The sequence below is a fragment of the Hipposideros armiger genome, unplaced genomic scaffold (genome assembly GCF_001890085.2).
Source record: "Hipposideros armiger isolate ML-2016 unplaced genomic scaffold, ASM189008v1 scaffold_222, whole genome shotgun sequence".
NCBI lineage: Eukaryota > Metazoa > Chordata > Mammalia > Chiroptera > Hipposideridae > Hipposideros > Hipposideros armiger.
In genome coordinates this window covers 1,981,060-1,991,076 of record NW_017731572.1, presented here as the reverse complement: position 1 = coordinate 1,991,076, position 10,017 = coordinate 1,981,060, and positions in this window count along the sequence as shown.

The following is a 10,017-nucleotide window of genomic DNA, read 5'->3' as shown; positions in this document are numbered from 1 at the left end:
GCATAGTTGTTACAATATTATTGACTATATTCCTTATGCTATACTCTGCATTCCCATGACTACTGTATAACAACAAATTTGTACTTCTTAATCCCTTCCCCCTTTTCACCCCCTCTAATCCCCCCCACCAAATCTGGCAACCATCAAAATGTTCTCTGTATCTATGGGTTTGTTTCTGTTTTGTTTGTTTATTTTGTTCTTTAGATTCCACATATAAGTGAAATCACACTGCATCTGTCTTTCTCTGTCTGACACTCCACTCAGCACAATACTCTCCAGGTCCATCCATGTTGTTGCAGATGGCAAGAGCCCATTCCCATCCATGGCCAAGCAATACTCCATTGTATATATGTACCACCTCTTCTTTATCCATTCATCTATCGACAGACACCCAGGCTGCCTCCACATCTTGGCCATTGTAAAGAATGCTGCAATGAATATATGGGTGCACACATACCCTTGAAGTAGTGTTTTGGGTTTCTTTGGGTAAATACTCAGAAGTGGAATTACTGGGTCCTTCTTTCTCTCTTGTTATAGCCTTTGTTTTAAAGTCTATTTCATCTGGTGTAAGTATTGCTACCTGAGCTTTCTTTCTTTTTTTTAAAATTTTCATGAAAATTTTCATCTCTTTACTTTCTACCTGTGTCTTTCAATTTGAAGTGAGTCTCTTGTTTTCTTATCCATTCAGCCCTCTTGTCTTTTGACTGGAGCATTTAATCCATTTACATTGAAAGTAATTGTTGATAGATATGTGGTTATTGCCATTTTATTATTCATATTTTTTATCCTTTTTAAAATCTTTTTTTTTTAAAGATTTTATTGGGGAATTGGGGAAGGGGAATAATGTTGGGGAGTTGGGGAAGGGGAACAGCCAAGTTGTTGTCCTTCAATCTTAGTTGTGGAGGGCGCAGCTAGCTCAGCTCCAACTCTAGTCGCCATCCGGCCACCCATTGGCAGCTCATGGCTGTTCAGCTCAAGGTGCCGTGTTCAATCTTAGTTGTGGGTGGGAGTAGCCCACTATCCCATGTGGGAGTCGAACTGGCAACCTTGTTGTTAGGAGCATGTGCTCTTACCAGCTGAGCCACTTGGCCGGCCCCTTTTTTTTTCATCTTAAAGAAGTCCCTCTAAAAGTCCTTGTAATACTGATTTGGTGGTGATGAACTCCTTTAGCTTTTTCTTGTCTGAGAAGCTTTTTATCTGTCCTTCGATTCTAAATGATAGCTTTGCTGGATAGAGTCATCTTGGTTGTAGGTCCTTGCTTTTCATCACTTTGAATGTTTTATACCAATCCCTTTAGGCCTGCAAAATTTTGTTGAGAAATTAGTTGACAGTCTTATGAGAACCCCCTTGTAGTTAACTACCTGCTTTTCTCTTGTTGCTTTTAAGATTTTATCTTTAACCTTTGTCATTTTAATTATAATATGTCTTGCTGTGGGCCTGTTTGTGTTCTCTTGTTTGGGACTCTCTGTGCTTTCTGGGCTTGTATGTCTATTTCCTTTGCCAGTTTAAGGATGTTTTCAATCATCATTTCTTCAAATAGGTTACCAATTCCTTGCTCTCTTCTCCTTCTGATACTCTTATTATGCAAATGTTGTAATGCTTGATATTGTCCCAGAGGCCCCTTAAACTGTTCTCATTATTTTTGGATTCTTTTTTCTTCCTTTAAAGATTTTAGAATTGGGGGGGAGGGGAACAGCATTGGGGAATCGGGGAAGGGGAACAGACAAGTTGCTGTCCTTTTGTTCTTCAGTCTAGTTGTGGAGGACGTCGCTTCATTGGCCCATGTTGGTATTGTGATCATTGAGCTCTTCCCTGGTGAGGCAGTTGCTTGCTGGCCATTGGACGGTCACTCATGGCAGCTCATGGCAGCTCACACCGGAGGCTGGTTGCTCACACTGGCTGCCAGCCACTCACAGTAGCTCATGGCAGCCCACTGCAGCAGGGGTTGCAGCCTACGCCGTTGTTGGTGACTCACAGCAGCCCAGCTCCAGGTCGAGCTGTTGTTCACCATCTTAGCTATAGAGGGCAGCATCACTGGCGCATGTGGGATCTGAACCGGGGCCCTGCTGCTCAGAGCTGGCGTCCCAAGCCAACTCTTAACCAATGCACCACTCGGCCGCCCCAAGGATTCTTTTTTCTTTTTGCTGTTCTGTTTGGGTTTTTCTGGTGCTTCATCTTCTAAATTGTTAATTTGATCCTCTGCTTCATCTAATCTACTGTTGATTTTCTCATGTATTTTTCATTTCAGTTATTATATTCTTTATTTCTGACTTGTTCTATTTTATGTTTTCTATCTCCATTTTTATGTTTCCTATCTCTTTGTTGAAGTTCTCCCTGAGACCATTGAGCATCTTTATAACCAGTGTTTGGAACTCTGTGTCTGGTAGATTTCTTGTTTCCATTTTATTTAGTTCTTTTTGTGGAGCTTTGTTCTGTACTTTTATTTGAGACATGTTTCTTTGTCTTCCCATTTTGGCTGCCTTCCTGTGTTTCTTTCTATGTATTAGGTAGGGCTGCTATGCTTCCTGGTCTTAGTAGAGTGGCATTATGTAGTAGGTGTCCTGTGGGGCCCACTGGTTTAGTCTCCCTGGTCACTAGAGCCAGGTGCTTCAGTTGTGTCCCTCGTGTGGGTTGTGTGTTGAGCCTTGGTTTCTGTGTGCACATCAGTGTGAGGGATTGACTTTTGAGCTAATTGGTTGTGAGGACTGGCTGTGAATACAGTGGAGGAGCTGTTGTGCAGGGGCTAATCGTACAGAGCAGGATTTGCTTTAGCAGGGGTCTGGTGCTTGCCCAGTCTATCTTTTGGATTTGTCATCCTTGGAGGCAGCCAGGTGATGCTCTGGCTGGGTCTAAAGCTGGCCACCAATCATGCCAGCCCTGGGACATCTTGAGAGGAGAACTGCTGCAGGCCAAGTTCCGCTGCAGCCAGTGCCCTGCCCAGAACCACCTGGTATGAGCCACAAAGCAATCTGCAGATGGCCTCTGCCTGCACTGGGCTTGGAGGTGCCTCAAGAGGCCAAGTCACAATCCGAGGCTGGCTATTGCTAGTGCCGGCCTTAGAGGTACGGGACATGCTGAAGCCAGATGCTGCTTGTTTGGGTTTTGCGAAACTTTGAGAGGTTTTAGGAAAGTCTGCTGCATGAGTCAAGACAGGTCGTTTGCGCAGAAAAGCCACCAGAAGCGGCGTGGATGTGTCCAAAAGTTGGGTGGGGTGGGATCTCAGGGTATTACCAGGGCGGGACAAGCAAACAGTGTTGGCCAGGTTGATGGAGACTCAGATATGGCAGCCGCCTGCATCTGCACTCTGGGAGCAGGGAGGGCTCAACAAAGAAACAATTGCTTTCACCAGCTCCTCCATCCAGGAGAAAGCTGTCCCTGCAGACCTTACCCTGGAGCCAGACAACTCAGTTCTTCCCTGTATGTCCCTGGCACCTTTCCAGCTGCTGCCCTAGTGCTGAAGCTCAGAGTGAGTGAGTCTGTCAGCAAGTAAGTCCATGCATGGGTCCTTTAAGAGGAACACTTAGGACTGTAGCTGCCCTGTGACTCACTCAGCCACAATCTACACTGGTTTGCACAACCAGAAGTTATGGGGACTTCTCTCCCCTGCACTGAAACCCTGGGCTGGGAAGCCTGGTGTCTTGCTCCTCCAGGGGTGGAGGACCTTTGCAGCTGAGATATCCCTCCCAATTATTAATGGTCACACACGGGTGTGGGACCAGCCCATTCCTCATCTCTGCCCCTCCTACCAGTCTCGAGGTGGCTTCTTTGTATGTCCTTAGTTGTAGGGTTTTGGTTCAGCTAGACTTCAGGTGATTCTCAATGATGGTTGTTCTGTAGTTTAGTTGTAATTTTGATGTGGTCACGAGAGGAGATAAGCACAGTGTTTAACTACTCTGTCATCTTGACTGGACTGTCATGCACTCTGAATGGATCTTCTACTCATGGATGATTTTGTAACAACATGCATTGGTCACTGGGAAAATATTGGCTCACTGAGTAATGCAGATATTCCAAATGTTAACGTATTTTATTATATAGTATAATATAAAAACCATATTTATTAATATCATCACCATTCTCATCAGAAATGTCTTTAAGTATTGGGAAGCTATCAAGCTCCTCATGGTGGAAGGTACAAATTTTCAAAAATTCTGATTTTTCATTTGAAAGCTCAAATTTTATTATTGGCCACAAATATTGTGTTTTGTTAAATAGCATTTGCCATTTGTTTTTCCTTAAGTGATAAACACACCTCATTCACTTTCAAAACATGGTCTTCCAAATATGCAGTTTGTAAAATCTGGCCTCATAATGAAGTAAAAATGGTGTTTCATGAAAAAAGTGGCTAATGCAGCTTGTAACTCAATTGCACAAGTGCTTTTCTTCAAGACAATGTTCATATTTCAGTTTGCAGCAGAAGTACTTTTGTATTCTTGCCATTTCATCACACAAAGTATTTAAAAAATGTATTCAGGGCTGTGGTTTAATAAAATTAATTATTTGTCCTGCTTCATTAAGGACATATTTAAGTAAAACTGAATTTTGTTTCCGTACCCCTACCCCCCAAATCCAGCCTGCCCCTATGCATACTACCTACTCCCTGCCCCTCAGCTCAGGCCTTCTTTTCTCTCTTTACCTCTTCCACCTCCTCCTGACATTTGGAACTATTTCTTTCAGTATTTCCTGGGCTGGCTCCAGTCCCTGGGGGATTTTCAGATCACTCATGCTTCTGGAGAGCTCTTCAGCCTGGAGGAGGGAAACCACACCGGAGCTGTGCATTGCCTAACCTGGACTCAGGTCTTGGTGCACATCCTGCTCCCACCTCCCCTCTCCAAAACCTCTTGCCTGCCCATCTGGAGTCACCTGAATTCAAGATCAGTAACCTGGGCTTTCCTATCTCTATTGCCCCTTAAAGTCACCCTTGGGCATTTGAGGGCCTGGGAGGACAGCACAGAGCAGAGAGGGATCCTTCCTTGACTGGAGAGAAGGGTCTCTCTCAGCAGGCCAAGAGGAAGTAGCTTTTATGACAAAGCTGACACTTTTGTGACACTCTTCACAAGAATCCCTTATCCCCACCACCCTTAACTCTCCTCCTTCATCTCTCAGGACTTCCGAGATCCCATCCCACTCCCCCAAAGCCATCTTTCAACTAAGGCTTTTTTTTTTTTTCAGAAGATCCCTGTAAGATGCATTTGCTGGGAAGGAGCACAATTGAGCCAGCTGCACGCCTTAACATTTCAGCAGGGATTCATCTATCAAATTAGCGAGTAGTTTGCCCAGGCCCAAGGGCATAAAACTCAGGGTTAGATAAATTTAAAAAATTATACAGAGCTTTACAGGGAAGTGAACACTCAAAGAGATTAGAAACTCCATTTCATTACCCGGATTGTGGGCTTCTCTGACACATCCATACATTTTCACATGGCTATGATCAGTATGTATATATTAACGTAGGATTCTTTCGTTTCACTTTATTTAGTAAACAACTTTAATATATACATCTCAATGTAGCCAGATGTTTGTGCTTTCGCCTTTTAAAATATAGACATAACTCTCTAAGTATACAAACCCTCCAAGTAATCCTAGACTAGCATGGTGGTTGCAAGCTCAAGCCTCACCACTTACTAGCTGTGTGACATTAGGCAAATTCTTAACCTCTCTGAGCCACGCCTGTAAATTAGATAAAATAAGACCTTACAGCATAGAGGTTTTGTAAGAATTAAATGAGATGATCATGTAAAGTTCTTGAAACAATACCTTGCACATAAGAAGTGCTCAGTTAAGGCTATCTGCTGTTATTACAGTTATAACCACAAGGCATTCAGGCAGTCCTCTATTACTAATCCTTTTTGGTTATTTGAAATTATTGTTATCAAAATGCCGTTATGAATGTGCATTCTTTCCAGAAACCTCTAGGGACTGCCTCATCTATGCGAGAGGATTCTATGGTGATGAAGAGAGTGGCCCTTGGTGGAGTTGGCAGTTGAGTGGTGGAGAGAAATCAGGAAATGAATGGGCCTGGATAGGAAGTGTTGTGTGTCTGCAGAAGGATGGGACAGAGCAAGTGAGGCAGGCAAGAATTAGGAACCACTCAGAGGAGCAGTTGACATTTGAGTTGAATTTGGAATATCTTTGAGAGAAAGGCACTGCTAACGCTTGTTATTTCCTTCAATCCTGTGTTCCTAGTGCTTAGAGCTGCTCCTGGCATGTCACAGGCTCTCAGTCAATTCACTGTTCAAAAGATGAGTTGTCTGCTTGCTCCTTCAAGGCAGCAATGCCCCTGCAGTGCCACCAGCCTGCCGTGGGCTGGCCCTGGGTTCAGATCCCAGCCATGTCCCGATTTGGGTCCAGATGTTTTGTCTGGCCCCACCCAGACCTCTCCTTCCTGACTCATAGGACAGGAAAATTCTGACTATAGAGCAGTGCTTCTGAGCAATGATCCCTCCCTGCTCCTGTCAGCAGTGAGGGGCCCTCTATGGAATTTGGGTCATTGAGGGGGAGGAAATGATGTTATGTTGTGAGAAGTTAGACTCTTAGAGCGTGTTGAAGGATGAGGGCTCTGAGTGCCAGCTGGTTCAGCAGTGAGAGAAGAAAGATACTCCATACATAACCCTATACCTTAGAATCTTTATTCACAATGGTGTCTCTTTTGTGGGAAAGAGGCAAGTGAGGATAGGTATGGAAGAAAGGGAAATGCCAACTCGCCCACTTCATGCCAGGGAGTTTACAGACATTGTATGGATTTATCCACACTCTGACTCTGTGGGAAGGCATGGACAGCTCAATTCTGAAGGTGAGAGAAGCCTCCTCAACAAGCCCACAGAAACATGAGCACCTGTAGTGAACAGTTGGAGCTTCCCTGCCCAACTGCTTCTTCTGGGAATAGGAACTTGACCTAGTGGGAGGAAGTGGAAACATCTCTCCTAATTCTCAGTTCATGGGGTTTGGGTGGGGTTGGTCTCCCATGACTCAGACCTGACCTATTAAAAATCCAAACCCTTCTACCACCTCCTGACCAGGGGCCCAACCATTCCAGGCAATCAGAGCCAATGAAAACCAGCCCTGGGGCTTTTGCTGGAACTCCTACACAGACAAGCTCTTTTGTTTAGGCTGTTAGCATAAGACTGTAAAATATGGGACCTAAGGTGGCCATTTCATAATCCTAAAGGGGCAGGCTTCCTGGGAATAAAGTTAATTTAGAGGGAAGCAGAGTTGAGGAAGAAAGAAAGAAAGAGAGAGAGAGAAAAAAATCATCCAACCACATAGCCGTGGGTCCAGTCAGCCTGAAGATTGACTGCCATTGGAATTTTCATTTGGGTGAACTAATAAATCATCTTTTATACCTAGACACTTGAAGCTGACTTTCTGCACAGCTAAGTGAGTTCTTAGACCAGAAGATAGCAGTGGAATTGGGACTTGGATGACACTTTCCTTCCTCTCCTCCCCACTTCCCCGCACTCTGCAGATTGTAAATCACCAGTCCTGGGAAGTACTCTCAACTTGTTGCCTTGAATAAGCTGATCTAGGAGGACTGGTAGGAAGTTGGGGGTGAGCTTGGCCCTGCGTGCCCCATTCTCCCATATACAGAGTTGCAGGTTTAGTTTTACTTGGATTTCATTGGTTTCACTTAGTGCTATGCTGGTAAATGTTTAACAAGCAAACAAATAAAAAGCCTTATTTCATGGTGTTTGCCAATTTTTGTGGTGTGAATATTTCCATCATGGCATGTTTCAAGCTACCAACATGACATCACTGAATGAGGAGATGGGACAAGAATGAGAGTGACAGACTATTAGATTATATTTCCACCACACATATTTATTACTTGTAAATAACCTCAGGAGCGGAAATAATAAAATGTAATAAAATGTACTAAATAATTAGGAAATTATGAGTTAAAAAATTTTTTTTAATGACAAAACTATTTTTTAAGATTTTACTGGGGAATTGGGGAAGGGAACATCGTGTTTTTTCAGGGCCCATCAGCTCCAAGTCAAGTTGTCCTTCAATCTTAGTTGTGGAGGGTGCAGGTCAGCTCCAAGTCCAGTCACCGCTTTCAATCTAGTTGCCGGGGGCGGAGGGGAGGGGAGGGCAGCACAGCATCCCATGCGGGAATCGAACTGGCCACCTTGTTTTTAAGAGCACATGCTCTAACCAACTGAGCCATCCAGCTGTCCCACAGCCACTCAGCTCAAGGTGCCGTGTTCAATCTTAGTTGCTTGGGCGGTGCAGCCCACCATTTCATATGGGAGTGGAACTGGCAACCTTGTTGTTAAGAGCACATGCTCTCACTAGCTGAGCCATCCGGCTGCCTGTCCACTCAGTGGCAGCTCAGCTCAGATGCAACTCACTGGCCCATGTGGGAATTGAACCAGTAACCGTGTTGCTCAGAGCTTGCACGCTAATCAACTGAGCCATCCGATTGGCCCAGTTTTGAAATTTTCTTTTCTTTTTTTTTTTTTTAAGATTTTTTTCACTGGGGGATTGTGGAGGGGGACAGCACTGGGGATTCAGGGGAAGGGGAACAGACAAGTTGCTGTCCTTTTGTTCTTCAGTCTAGTTGTGGAGGACATCGCTTCACTGGCCCAAGTTGGTATTATCATTGCAGTCTTTTTGTGTGAGGCAGATTGGTCGCCAGCCTCTGGATGGCCGCTCACGGAGGATCTTGGCAGCTCACACCGGCTGCCGGTTGCTCACTCTGGCTGCCAGACACACACAGTAGCTTATGGCAGCCCACTGCAGCAGGGGCTGCAGCCTACGCTGTCACCATCGACTCATGGCAACCCAGCTCCAGGTCGAGCTGTTGTTCACTGTCTTAGCTATAGAGGGTGCAGTGTCATTGGCCCTTATGTGGGATCTGAACTGGGGCCCTGCTGCTCGGAGCTGGTGTCCCAAGCCAACTCTTAACCAGTGTGTAACTCTGCCCGCCCACAGTTTTGAATTTTTATTCCCTTTGTTTTTAATATAATGTATCTCATTTTAAGTTTATATAAATAGGCTTTTAATAATGTCTGTGTATAAAAACTGGCTCACAAAACTTCTTTTTTAAAAAAAGGTTTTTATTGAAAAGATAGCTAATATACAATATTATATTAGTTTCAGGTGAACACCATAGTTATTCAGCATTTATATACCTAAAGAAGTGATCACCATGGTAACTGAGCAACCATCTGACACCATGCTATGCTATCACAATATTATTAACTATATTCCCTATGCTGTACATTATATTCTGTGACTTATTTGCTTTATATCTGGAAATTTGGACCTCTTATTACCCTCCACCTTTCACCCACTTTTAAAATTTTCAATTACTGTTGACATTCAATATTATTTTATATTAATTTCAGGTGTACAGCATAGTGGTTAGACATTTATATAATTTAAGTAGTGATCCCCCTGACTAGTCTAGTATCTCCCTGGCATTATACATAATTATTATCATATTATTGATTATATTCTCTATGCTTTACTTTACACCCCCATGACTATTTTGTAAGTACCAATTTGGACTTTTTCACCCTGCCCCCCAAGTCCCATCCAGTCCACCAATAAATCTATTGGGTTGTTGGAAAAGTCATGACGTATTTTGTCTATGTTTTTCAAAGGTCATTTATTTACATAAAAAACAAAGATCAATCAATGATATATTGCTCGTTTTGTTCAATAACCTTTTGCCTTCTTTCAGTAAGCTTCATAATTCCTCATTCATAGAAGGACCTGTCTTTGTTTGCAAAAAACTGAACAAGGTGCTGATTTACAGCTTCATCTGAATTGAACATTATACCATGCAAGGACTTTTGAAGAGAGCGAAACAAGTGGAAGTCTGACGGCGCAAGGTTAGGTGAGTATGGTGGGTGTGGCAACACATCCCATCCAAGCTCCAATAATTTTTGACGGGTGATCAAACTTGTGTGTGGTCTCGCATTGTCACGATAGAACACAACTCCTTTACAATTAACAAGCTCTGGACGTTTCTGGATGATGGATTCCTTCAAACTGTCCAATTGCTGACAG